Raw genomic sequence first — 13770 nt, 5'->3', positions numbered from 1 at the left:
GGTTAGTAACTCTCAGCACTTTGCTGTTTCAGGCCCGAATTTTGAACAGCAGCCAGGAAATATCAGAAACCTCACAAGAAAACCTAATCTTATTTGATTTTTTAGCCCAAAGAATTTCAAAGGAGGCTGGATCTGGAATGGGGAACTCTAGAGTGTAATCCAACCCCAAATGGAACTGCAAACCTTCTGGGGTGTATTTGTCACTAGGTCCCTTCCTTTCATTTTCAGCACTCGCCATCAAAGTGTTCCTTGTCTGGATTTACATGAGGCTGCAAAGAGCTCTTTCTGAGCAGAAAGGCTTCTCCCTGAGATACAGTCACCAAACCCTGTCTTGTCTCTTTTCCTTTTGGGGTTTCTCACAGCAAATTTTCTTTTGAGTGGCAAAGAGAAAAAAAGAATCCTTTCGATGTCCCCCAGTGGTGCATTAGCACCATGAGCATGCTGGTTTTCTGGTTAAGTTTTGTGTTGTTCCCAGTGGTAACGCAGAGTTATTTATAACTGGTTGAACAATGCTAAGTCCATTTCACAAAACAAGTGGAATTTTTTTTGTTTTCTTGATTTTTCAACACACACATGAAAAGTGAAAGAAACAAAAATATTTTGCTTTTCAAAATCAAAAATGACCATTATTCAGTTCTTTGTTTTCCCCCTTTCCTTCCCTTTATCCCTCGTTCCCAGGCCTTTCCTCCCCTCTTCCACTTTGTGACTGAAAAAGCCGGGGGGGGGGGGGTTAGGGGAGCAGGGGGAAGGAGACAAACAGGAAAGCAAATGGAAAAAAGCCAAAAAATCAACTTCAGTTTAAAAAAACTGAACATTTTCCGGTTGGTTGGGTTGGGTTTTGTTTTGTGAAAAAAAAATTGAAAATGTCCCATGAAAATAAAAAAGGCCAGTTTTCACTGAACAAAATGAAATGGTTTGACCAGCTCTGCTGATAATGAATAGTTTATCATTAATATTTTCCCCAGCTGATACATTTGGAGGGGGAAGGGAGGACTGTGACAATACAGCTGAAAGCCATCTTGTACCTGAAGCAGCATGTGCTCCCACCGCGCGTGGTCCAGGGAATTCTCTGTGTTTCCTATGAAGCAGGAGGCAAAACATGATGTCAGCTAGGTTAGCAAGAAGACTCGTCCCAGGAATCTCCTTTGCAATCAGTCCTTCAAAAACCCCTGCTCTGCCAAGCTGTAACATATCTGGGCTTTCAAAGCTAAATGGAACCTACGCCAACATTCTTTGCTGGACCAACAGAAAGTATCATATTATGTACCCTGCTGGCATTTTTATTCAGGGTCAGTCAACCCACCAGGAGTGAGATGCTGAGCACTCCCAATTCCTTTTGACTTTAATGGGAGCTGAGGGTACTTAACATCTCAGAAAATGGTTCAGCACATCAGAAGACTGGGTTTAATGTGAATACAAACTTTTCCTGCATAATAAGAGAGTCTGGACTTGATCCTAACTTGATGTAAATCGGTGTAGCTTCACTGAAGTCAATGGAATTATACTGATTTACATCAGCTGAGAATCTGGCCCTGTTTGTGAATGTCCAGCTCTAACCTACCCTTCTTTAATGTCGGCACAAGGCAGTACTGGGGACTCTGTACAGCAACAACAACTAGGGAAGATACAGCTCATTTTTTAAATCTTTGTTTGACTATCAACCCCATTTGAACATTGTGGGGTCCGACCTTCATCAGAAACCTATCGGGTTTGTGCTCCACGTAGGGTCTGTCATACTCCACAGAGACTACAATGGCACAGCCACGTCATTGGAGCTTTGCTGGCATTACCCCATAGTGTAGATGCAACCTACACTGACTGAGGAGGTCAATAGATTCATACCACTGTAAAATTGCTGAAAGACATTATTAGGCCCACAATACCTAGATTCTACATAGGGCACTCACTTGGCCAACCTAGCTTTTATGGCTCAGGTTTCCTTACAGAAAGAAAAACTCTGGGTTTTTTAATTGAATCACCCTTGAAAGTAAACATGGGGTTTAATTTTCAGAAACATTCAGTTTGCAAAATCAGACTATATATGTAACCCCAAAATATTTCACTGACCTCCAGCTTCATGTGTAATTCACCTTCCCAAGCATTAACCTAGCAAAGGTGTGGGGGGAACTGCTGTAAAATTTCCATTCAGCTGAAACCTTCCTGGCCTGATTCTGCCCGGATTGAATTGGCTTCAGTGGTTTAACTCTAGATTTACCCCAGTGGTTCACAGTTATCCAGATGAAGGAAAAGTGAGGGCCTAGAAGCCCAATTTCAATTCCCCACTGTTCCCACATACTGCAACAGGAACGGCACAACACGTGTCGATACGAAGCTGCATTTTCTGGCTTCCCTTCTATGCTCCATGGACAGCACTCCTCCTAACTAGCACTTTACCTTCAATGTACTGCAGCAGAGATGGGATCTTTACTGCCCACGTCTCACCCACTGCTACATGGATATTTTGGTGCAGGGCCTGTAGTAACTGCAAGGCAGCACATCCGTGTCCTTCTCCTGCATAAGGGGATGAGGCCACTACCTGTCAGTGAGAGAGAAAGAACAGGCTCAGTTTGGTCAGCACAATACCAGTTTGTTCCTGAAGGAGGGAATAGTTCAGACTCTCTCACTGTGGAGACCATACAATAGAGTTGTTGATTCTACTGCAGTGCCTTCCTGAAGAAGAAAGCATTCTAGCTAGTACGAAGATACCGAACAGTGGGTCTCAGGAGAGGGCAGAGACAGAGAGATCCAATCATACACATTCCTCAGCCTGTCTACAAGCATCTAGCTAGAAAACCCATTTTTATAGTTAACTGTCCCACTTCACATTCCGCAGAAAACCTAGTCTCATGGTCTACTCACCAGGAGTCGTGCCAGCAGCCCCTGGGGTGTAGGGAGTTTCACTAGGGAAAGAAAGAGAATATCATTAATTCTGCCAGACTTTCAGAGAGTCCTGCTGATGTTATTCACCTAGCCATTTCCAACATGTCCACCAGTGTTGAATGCAGCTGATCATAATTTGCATTTCCATAGTGCTTTCAGTCTGACCTTCTCAAAATGCTTTACAGACATGAATGAATTCCATCTCACAGCACCTCTATGAGGTTGGCATTAATTACTCCTTCATTTCACAAGTGGGGAAGCTGAGAGAGAGAAAGATCAGGTGATTTCCCCAAGGTCACATCAGAATTTTGGTGGCAAGCTGGGAACAGAACCCACATTTCCTAGCTCCCTCCCATGGCCATGTTGTAATCACAAGACCATCCCTCATTTTAGCCTTCTCATTGCAGATGAGAGAACTGGAGCAGACTGAACCTGTTCATTGCATAGTGTGCCTGGAGAGAGTAAATGAAAGAGTTCCTGTTATAAACCTGGTCCACTGTAGTCGAGGGAAGCAGCTTCTTCTCCTTCCTGCTGCTTTTTCTCAGCCAGCTCCCTAAGGCATCTGCAGAGAGGCTTCAAAGTACCAGTGTACTGAGCTGGCACCACATATTCGAGAAGCCTTGGCCATAACACCTGCAGAGAAGAGCGAGACTGTTCAGTACGCAGCTATTTCCATTCCCCCACCTCCAGTATCCTGCTGTCGGAATCCCTCCCTCTCATGTAGCTTCTCCTTTTATTCATCACTGACCCTTCCCTTACCTATCACCTCATCTCTCTCTCCCCATCATCTCACTCCACCTGTCCAATGCCCCCTCACTCTGTCTTTTAAATACTCTGCCTTCTTTGGTGAGCAATTTGGCTCTCACCCAGAGATGAATCCTCTTTCCCTGCATTAGAGCATTATGGAGCTATTTAGATGGCACCATCAACTCACCCAGAACTTTACAGACCTATATAAGGCACAGTCCCAGCCCCAGCATCTGTTCAAATCCAGGATCACCAAATCTAAATGTCAGAAGTATTCATGGGGGACCTAAGGGGCAGTTGCACTCAGACAGTGGAAAGAATGAAGAGAAGATCTCTGCAACATGATTCCTTCCAGTTCAGTTGCTTGCTATCTTTTCTCTAATGTGAACCACTTACTCCATGATGAAGGGGTCACATCCCTGACATGAATCTGACATGCTGTTCCTCCATTATGCTGACTGTGCAAAAAGCTTCCTTGTGGGGAGGTACAAGGAAGGTAAGGAAGAACGTCCCTATTTCAAGAAGCAGTAGCAGCAGGTCACTTACTTGGGTCATTCCAGTGACTGAGGTGTCCAGACATTGCAGGATGTCAGTGCACAGGGTTTGGATAGTGTTTTCTTCCGGAATAGCCTGGGTGAGAAATGTTGTACCCTGCTGTGAGACAGCTCTATAGAACATATTAGCTAGTAGCAAGACACTGGCTAGAGAATCAGTGTCCTTCTCTTACAAAGCCATCATGAACATTGACCTATGCCTGCTTTTATATTGCACTGGAAGTGCACAAACATCTGAAGGGAAGAGAATAACAGAAACTCCTAACTGGTGGGTCAGATCCCAGACTTAGGAAAACCCTAAAGTGAACGGAATAATTCACTGAACACAAAAGAGTTTCCCCAACAGGGTTAATTTTCTTTACATTTGAAAAACTGTTTCATCTTTTTATCTCAGAGGAAAAGCATTCAGACTATGCAGAACCAGGGGGATCCACTCTATTTGTTTTGATGCCCCAACCAGCTTGGTCATTTCGTGTGTAGTGAGTGTGATTCTATCAACAGGCCTAATTCTGCTCTTACTTACTCCGGAGTAAATATTGATTGACTCTACTGATTTCAGTGTAAAGGAGAGCAAAACTGGCCCGAGGAGAACAAGCAGCCTTCCTTAAGATGGGGGTGGGGTGCGTGTGTGTGGAAAAAAAGGCCCTTGGAGAGTATTGCCACAAGCTCCAACTTTGTAGAAAAGGGGCCAGGCAGAGCTAAGATCTTCAACAACTTACTGTAAAGTTGAACTGTTTATGTTAATACAGATCACGGATCCAATCCTTACCAGTTTGCTGGTGGACACACTGAACTCCCTGAAAACATGTGCTACCATATCCCATGCTGCACAGTTCTCCACACTTTCTGAGCTGAGCAGCCTCCGGATGAAATGAAGAACTGCCTTCCTCACCTGAAAGGGTAGAGATGTCACACATGAGTTATTGTTATCCCTTCTGCCTGAGATAGGAGATAGGATATGAGAGTCCTTATGCTTTTGATTTGATCTCCTTGGCTTATAAACATGGATCCATTTAACACAGGCAGGAGAATGACATGCCTTCTCTAGTCTGCAGTCTCTCCTCTGGATCTGAATGAAAGCTCCACCCAGATGTCCATTCATCCCATATCATTGAAAAAAATTGAAATATTTCACTGCTCCACACACAATCTTACCGTAGCATTCTGATCACTGAAAGTGGATTTCACTGCCTTCACAATCAGCAACTTTTTCAGTCTTGTCTCGGGCACTGAAAGATAAGGAGAGGTGTACAGTACTTCTTTGTTCCACACACTCACTTTCCACATTGGAATGAATCCTGGATTTCAAAAGGCCCTATTTAAGAATAGTCCCAAGCTTCTCTCATACACAGAATCAATGGGGAAAACATAGGACCAGACTCTGGCCTCAGTTACACTAGTATAAATCTAAAGTCATTCCAGTTCTATAAATAGTGCCATCATACTGCCATGATGGAAATAGTATAAAAGAATTAGATAGACTGAGGTCAATCTGTGTTTACACAGTATAACAACACAGAATCTAGTCTATAGTGCCTAATACTGACGATTATCGAGTCGGGGTATTATTTTATTTTTGATTATTGTTAATGTGCATTAGCCCCAAGTCAACTTCTGTATCTAAAGTTGAAAAATACCTTGGGCTACATTCAGCACTTAGTTGAACCTGTTGATTTCTGTGTGGCCATAGGGGGGTAACTTAGGGCAGCATTTGATCCCTTAGTGGATATCCAGGCCACTGGTGACTGTGTGTTATAGAGATTCTGTGTCCCATTTGCAGAGGCGATGAGTCTGTTACAGCCCTGACATGCCTACAAAACCTTGGTTCTTTAGCTCAGTCTATAGTAGCTCATGCTTTTAGCTCTGGATCAGGGCTGGCTTTAGGCCGATTCCCCTGATTCTCCCGAATCAGGCTCCGTGCCTGAGAGGGCCCCGCACATAACAGGATCCCGCGCCCAGTGGCCTTTTAAATTTTAGTCACCCGGCAGCACTCTGGGTCTTCGGCGGCACTTCAGCGGCGGGTCCTTCACTCGCTTTGGGTGTTCGGCGGCACGTGAAGGACCCGCTGCTGAAGTTCCACCGAAGACTCTGAGCAAGTGAAGGACCCGCTGCCAAAGTGCAGCCAAAGTCTCAGGGCACTGCCCGGTGAGTACAAGCCCCACAAATCAGGGCCCGCACTTCCTAAAGCCGGCCCTGCCCTGGACGTCCCCAACTCAACCCTCAGCATGTCGGCCAAGAGGGCAGCTGGCACAGTTGCTCCTGTGTTACTTACAGTCAGCACCAACAATAGCTCTGAGCAGATTCAGAGATGCCACACGAACAGCCTCATTCTCAATCTTCAGCTGAGAGTGCAGAAAGGCTATCAGATCATCAGGAGAAGAACGGGCTGCAAGGCAAGAAATCACGTCCTCACTGATGACAGAACTCTTATTCTTACCATACCTTACAAAGGAAGTTACAAGGAAACCACTGTGTAACTCAGAGTCTCTTCCCCTTACCTAGCTGAACTATACAATAGACCAGCTCTGTGTGATTTTCCATGCTGAGCAGCCTAGCTTGAGAACAGAGCTGTGGGAAGAAGGGAAATGGTCAAAGAAAAAAACTAATCAGAAGCAATTGAAAAGAAAATGTTCAATTAATTTCTAAGTTTCCACTTCCTACTTGTCCAACTAGAGGTCTGAACCCCAGGTGGATGGTACTGAATGCACAGCAAGAATCAAACACAATGTCCAATACATTAGATGAGAGAAGCTAAAGTGTTTTGAGCAGCAGAGCTCATCGAATCAAGACACAGCCACAGTGTTTACTGTGCAACTCTGACTCCCCCTGATAAACGGCTTATGGTAAAATTGCTTTACAAACTGAGCTGGATATTAGCTAAGAAAATGAGACCTCTACCTGCTTACTCTTGAGCCTGCAGAAATCAGTAAGGCATGAGGCGGTCCCCAGCTCTGCACTATCATTCCATAGATTTTGATTGTTAATATGCTTCAGATCTGCTGTGCCTAAGCTCAAGGGATCCAAGCAAAACCACCCCTCACCTGGTTGTGCAGAGCACTGCAGATGGCTTGAAACTTCGTCTTAGGGAGAGGGATCTTATATTCACCAGAGACCTCCAAGAGCTGGCTCAGACTCTGCAACAGAGGGTGAAAGTCAGATGGTGGCACACACAGGAGCAATATGTAGTGACTGAAGCAGATTCAGGGGATTCGTGGATTCCAAGGCCGGAACAGATTATTGCCATCATCTTGTCTGACCTCCGGTATAATACAGGCCACAGACCTTGCCCAGAATAATTCCCAGAGCAGAGCTTTTAGAAAAATATCCCAATCTCGATTTAAAAACTATCAGGGAGGGAGAATCTGCCTCGGCCCTTGGTAAATGGTTCTAATGGTTAATTATCTCGCCATTAAAAATGGACGCTGTATTTCCAGTCTGAATGTGTCTTGCTTCAGTTTCTAGCCATTGGATCAAGTTACACCTTTCTCTGCTAGACTGAAGAGCCCGTTATAAACCATGACTCCCTCATGTAAGATATTATAGACTGTCATGAAGTCACCCTGTCACAGGATAGGTCCACCCCGTCAGGAGGAACTGAAGTAGATCTTGGGCGGCCCAGCTGGCCTAGTCTCCCTAGCCACCGCAGCAGTCCTGGCTCCTAGGGCAGCATGGCCTAATGGTTGGGATCAGCGCAGCAGCCCTTCGGTGAGGGTTCACGGCCCAACAGCCTGAGTCACTAGCGCTCCCCTTCTAGGTATGGCAGTGCAGCCTAGTGGCCAAAGTCATTAGAACCACCTTTTGTGGCAGGGAAGTGTTGCCTAGTGACCAGCCCTTTTCCACTGGCTCCTACCTATTCCAAAGGTCCCAGCACAGGGCCCTGTCTTGCTGCAGAGGTATCTGCCACCAAATCAGCGGGGATCCTTCCAAAACATGCCAAGTCAAAACCCAGTGCCTCAGCTGGATCAGTGCTTAGTCTACCTAGGCTACTTCCCACTCAGGGATTCTGTGGTCTCTCCTCCATCTCTGGCATTGAGTGGCTGGGGGTTGTTGGTTGCAGCCACAGTACGGCTGGCCTCTGAATCCTGGAGCACTGGCAGTCTCTCTGCAGGAGCCTGCAATGCACCTCTGCTCCCTTCGGCAGCCATCCCAGACTGAGCTGAGAGGTTCTCTTTTATATCCTGGTTCCAGCTGAAGCACGCCCAGCAGAGATGAGGGGCCATGGCCTCCTCGGCCCACAAAGTAGGATTACCCCTGCTGAACCAATGTGGGGTAGGTAAACCCCATCACACACCCTTTTACTTTCTGTTTGTTAAACTAAATAGATTGAGTTCCTTGATTCTACCACTGTAAGGCATGTTTTCTAATCCTTTAATCACTGTGGCTCTTCTCTCAATCTCCTCTCCAATTTATCAACACACTTTTTGAGTTGTGGGCACTAGAACTGGACACAGTATTCCAACAGTAGTCACACAAGTGCCAGATTTAGAAGTAAAACAACCACTGAACTCCTCCTTGAGATTCCCCTTTTTATGCTTTTCAGCTTTTTTGGACACAGCTTGAGTTCGTGTTCAGCTGATTATTCATCATGATCCCCACAATCTTTTCAAAAAGTCACTGCTTCCCAGGACAGCATCCCCCATCATGTATGTATGGCCTAAATTCTTTGCGCCTAGATGCTCACATTTACATTCAGCCATATTTAAATGCACTTTTGTTTGCACCCAGTTTACCAAGTGATCTAGATCTCTCTGAATCTGTCCTCTCCATTTTTTACCACTTCCCAATTTTTATCTCATCTGCCAACTTTAGCAGGGAAGATTTTATGTCCTCTGCCAGGTTATTGATAAAAAAGGTGAAAATCGAATTCCTTCCTGCATCTAAACACTTTTCTCCTTTGCTGCTTCAAGCTTCCAGAATGTCTCTGATGCCATCTACAGAATTTACTATATTGAAGCAGTTCTGTAGTGCCCTGATGCTATCAAACAAGTCCATGATGCATTGGTTCCCTCCAAATCATGGGTATTTCAACCCCAAAAGTGACCACATACTCTGTACCAGAAAGCTTCAACCAACAGAGATGGTGAGTAAATATCACTACCAAGAAGTTGTAAATGAACTCACGAGACAGCTATAACTGTGTAGCCCCACTGAAGACAGAATATGGCCCCTTACTTCTTGCTCATGTGGTACTCAGGGTCGATGAAATAGAGAGACAAGGGGAGTGAGACAATATCTTTAATTAGATTATCTCACCCACCTTGGCGCTCTAATATCTTGGGACCAACATGGCTACAACAGCACTGCACAGAACGGGAGATGAAATAGACAGGCAATGCTTTTAGATCCATCTAGTTCCATAATCCAAAGCAATGATTCTCAAGCCTCCTTAGTATTAATTTTCAACCAATGACAGTTGTCTTGGTACTGACCAGAGACAACATATGGCAGCCCCTGCTCTGAGGAGCTTATGAACTAAAACAGAGACGCAGAGTTGACGGGATGTACTGGGAAATCTCAAGGAGGGAGGATCTTTTTGGAGTGGGGGGGGTAAGGTGTTTTGTTTTCTATCTCCTTATCATCCTCCCCAGGAAACAGAGGATGCTTTTCATAAGAGGCATTTACCTACAGATCTTGTTGCCTGGCTCACCACGTGTACAAACCCAGAGCTTGTGTGGATATTTATTTTCTAACAAGTCACTGTCTCAACCAGGAAACCCCACTGGTAGCAAATTCCTCATGCAGTTCATATATGCAGACACATAGACAGTTACCTTAAGGAGCAGTACCTCACCTTGGTGATGTGAAAAACATCAGTGTTCTCCTTATATTGCTCAAGGAGCCATGAGATCGGTTTAAATAGCTGATCTTGATGGCCTTCTTCGTGTAGCAGGAGGCTCATCATGGGACCAAGGGCTTTGATGATAGCCAGCTTGAGCTGCATAGATGAGACACAGAATATATGTTCCTATGAATTCATTCAATATCATTCAATGGGCACACCTTTTCTACTTCCAATGAGTGCACCTTCCCTTGTTCCACTGTAGGAATGGGCCTATCAATATTTCCTGGTAAGAACCAGGACTCGTAGGGTTGGTTTTCAGGATTATATCCTAATGCACCTCACAACTATACCAGGTAAGATATTCCCCAGATTAGTATGCATTCTAGGCCAACTCATCCCTGCTGGAACTCCACTGGGGCTGAATGGAGGAATTAATTTAGCCCACTATCCCGCGTTCATCCGCACGTTAGGTGCGTAAAACTAGAATCCATGTACATTGCGTACAGACAGAATTTCCACGTTGTGGTGACATTATAAATGTTTGGATTTTAGATGTTTTACATGACACTCTGTTCCATCCAAAAGGACCTACCATTAAATGTCATCATCACAATGAGTGCCAGACACATAGAATTTAATGTTACAATTTCTGCTAAAGGTTTAGAAAGCCAGCAATTCTCACCTCCGGCTCCTCACAGGTCAGCCAGTTGCTGGTCACATGAGCATAAATAGGAAGAATTGGATCGCAGAATTGCGATGCATCCATTCTGCGGAATGAGCACTTTTCCCAGTTAGTGAAATAGAAATTTACTGCTCTTGACCATTTTTCCAGAACTGCATGGAAGGAGAGAAGACAGACAATGTAAAAAGGACATATTGGTAACAAGGAGAAGTTGCTTTATCAGTGAACACACCCAGGCCTAAAGTTTACTACAATTCCATGGCAGCTACTGCTTAGTTCAGGAATAGACACTGAAATCCAACATCAATTTTGAGCTATTTCTCTTCCCCCACATTCCGTGTCTTGTTTCTCAAAAGGCTTTTTAATTTGCAGATCTCTCAATCTTATTTCAATTACCATCATTTGAAGACAAATCTTTTCTCCCTTCCTTGTTACTTCTTAATTAGAGCTGGTTGAAAAAGCAGTTTAAATTAAATTAAAAATCTTTACGGATAGTTGTTTTTTTCTTTCAAAATTGCAAAGTGTAAAATCATTTCTATTTTTCAAATATCTGAAAAATTCAGTCACCTCTTTAGATGCTCCAAAACACTGGACGCACACTTCCTGATCAAAATTGTCATGGACATTTTTCAGGTTTGTTTTTCATCAAATTTGGGGGGGAAATTATGCAAAATATAATTAAAAATCAAAATATTTCAGCAAGCTCTCCTGTAAATGACTCGTGTCCTCTGCAGTTATTGTTTATTTAACCCTAACACTGTATGATTTCATCCTGAGTTACAGTTTGTCTGAAAGATGTTGAGTGCCCCTAACTGCCATTGGCTTTACTGGGATTTGAAGGTAGTGGGGAGCACTTTGCCCTAAAGGTAGGTGTATCTAGTGTCCTTGCTAAGAAGAATTAGGGCCCAATCCTGTTCTCTATGAAGTTGATGGCAAAATTCCCATTTACCTCAAAGGCACAGGATTAACCCCTTACTGAACATCACCTGAAAAGCAAAGAAGAGAGAAGTGGAGAGGAAGAGAAGACAGAGAAAGAGGGTGAAAGGAGATGATGATAACGAAACTAAGGGGAGAGAATGGGTGAAGAAGTTGGAAATGGGATTTTTAAATGTACAGTATTGAAATCTGCTCCCTTCACCTCCTCCCCTAGGAGACTGCTGGCAGATGGGCAGCTTCAGCCTTTGTGTCTGTTTATTTTAAATTATATCCATGAGTCATAAAGGGCCTGAACTTACAAATGCTCAGCGCCTCCTGCAAAGTACAGAGCACTCTCAACTTCACTGAGTGCCATGGGAGCCAAGGAACACAGCACCTGGTGCAACCCAGGGCAGGGAGCACAGTGCAGGGCCTGTTTGCAAACTTGGTCAGTCACTTCAATTGTACCAAAACCCCCTAAGTATCCATTTTGGGCACCTATAGCAAGTTCTGGCACTTACCACCACAAAATGCTTGTCTCATCCTGCTGTCGTTGACTAACTCCAGCATGCAGTCCATATCATACAGGGTCATCCTCACAAAACGGATACACTTAAGTGCTGCAGAGAAAGGCCAGAAGAGAAGGAAGACAGATAATCGGCTGCTCTCCGCCTTCTTAGAACACACTTAGAAACACTGTGGGGCAGGATGCTATGGGCTCCTGGGCCATTTTGCACTGTGTAAGCAGAGCAGGATGGCTTTACAGCAGCCATTGATAGCCAGTGGGGGATTCACCCTGAAGAGGGGAATCCTCCACCAGTGCACAGCTGTGCCTGATGCCCAACTCACTCCCAGCGTAAGGGGAGAGCGCACTGGGGCCGGATGGGAAGTGGGGTGGAGAAGAGCTCCACTGGACCTGATCTTCCACTCATTCCCATCCTTAAGGAACTTCAGTCAGGGGCAGAAGTTACAGCTTGCACCTCTGTCTGGATAGCTCATGATCTGGAAGCCAGAACTAGCAAGAGCAGTGAATCCTGTGTCTCTCCACACACACACGCACACACTCAAGCAGAGCTCTGTTTAGCTGTAACATTTTTAGGTAGAGAGAGTAATCCCCTGTCCTTAAATGAAAGACAATAACTTTGAAACAAAAGATGGAAGTTACCATACCATAGGCTGATGACAGGTTGCCCAGCGTAACTAAAATAAACTCTTCCGGCAGGTTCAGATGAGACCGCAGCTCAGACATCACATCATTGAAATAGCAGCGTGCCAGCGTCACTAAGGTGTTACTAGCTGCCACTTTAAGTTCATTTGTTACTTGCTAAAAAAAAAAAGAGAGCGAGAGAGACTGAGGTGACTGAAGCCGGCTGCACTAGCCAGAGTTGTTTAGATGAGTCAAGTCCTAATTTCTGTGCATAAGTTGTGAATGAACCCACCCAACTTTCTGTGGATAGAGTCATTACTTATAAATATTCATTGAATCAAAACAATCTTCAGCCTTTGAGTTGCTTGCAAGCTGCTTGGTTAGACTATTCACTGGTAGCTCCTTGTGGTGGATGACTGGTCACCATAGTCACATGATATTTTGCCCCGCCCTTCCCTAAGGAGGTAGCAAGAGACAGACTGGGCAGCTTCAACGATATTCAGAGAGCTTTCCTGGAATAAACTGTCCCCCAAAAGGAGGCTGACTTCCTTTGGAACAAGAGAGGGATTTTTCCATGGGTTTTCCTGCTGCCAAACTAGATTCTAAATCCAATGCTGCTGCTTTTGGAGATAGCTCAGATTCTGTCTGTCTTAGGGCTTTATACTGCACTTATCGCTATAGTATCAGAGTACCTCCCACGTAACATCAGTATAAAAAATGAAATCCCTAGTAGACTTTGGGAAAGACGTGCTCATTAAGAAACCATAGGCCTGTCTCTGTGTCTGATATCATGTGTCTCGGGTTATGATCCTGCAAAGCACTTAAGCACATGTGTAACTTTCACATGTGAGTTTTCCCATCTTATGCATGTGCACAAGTGCTGTCTAGGACCTGGGCTTTGGTCTGGAGGAAGGTGTGGGCCTCTAACAGAAGAATACATTTTCATTTCAGTATATAGTTTACTCTGCCCCCCCCCCCCAAAGAGAGTTTTAATTAGTTAAAGCTTTGGATCCTTTGATTAGTAGCTCAGGAGAACTAACTTACCCGAGTCTCTCTCATCTGC

General features: G+C 44.6%; 1 long non-coding RNA gene across 2 annotated transcripts; it reads right to left on the bottom strand.

Annotated features, from left to right (window-relative positions):
* Positions 1-1024: 1024 nt before the first annotated feature.
* LOC120394707 lies at positions 1025-3503 on the bottom strand. Of its 2 annotated transcripts, XR_005592378.1 has the most exons (4): positions 3369-3503; positions 2860-2900; positions 2395-2536; positions 1025-1078 (listed from the first exon to the last, which is right to left on the bottom strand). It is a non-coding gene; the product is annotated as an uncharacterized LOC120394707 (long non-coding RNA). The 2 variants fall into 2 exon arrangements; XR_005592377.1 differs by lacking the exon at positions 3369-3503 and having other exon boundaries at positions 2860-3038.
* Positions 3504-13770: the final 10267 nt, after the last annotated feature.

Source organism: Mauremys reevesii, unplaced genomic scaffold, assembly GCF_016161935.1.
Source record: "Mauremys reevesii isolate NIE-2019 unplaced genomic scaffold, ASM1616193v1 Contig74, whole genome shotgun sequence".
In the NCBI taxonomy this organism is placed as follows: domain Eukaryota; kingdom Metazoa; phylum Chordata; order Testudines; family Geoemydidae; genus Mauremys; species Mauremys reevesii.
This window is presented reverse-complemented; position numbering and strand designations above follow the sequence as displayed.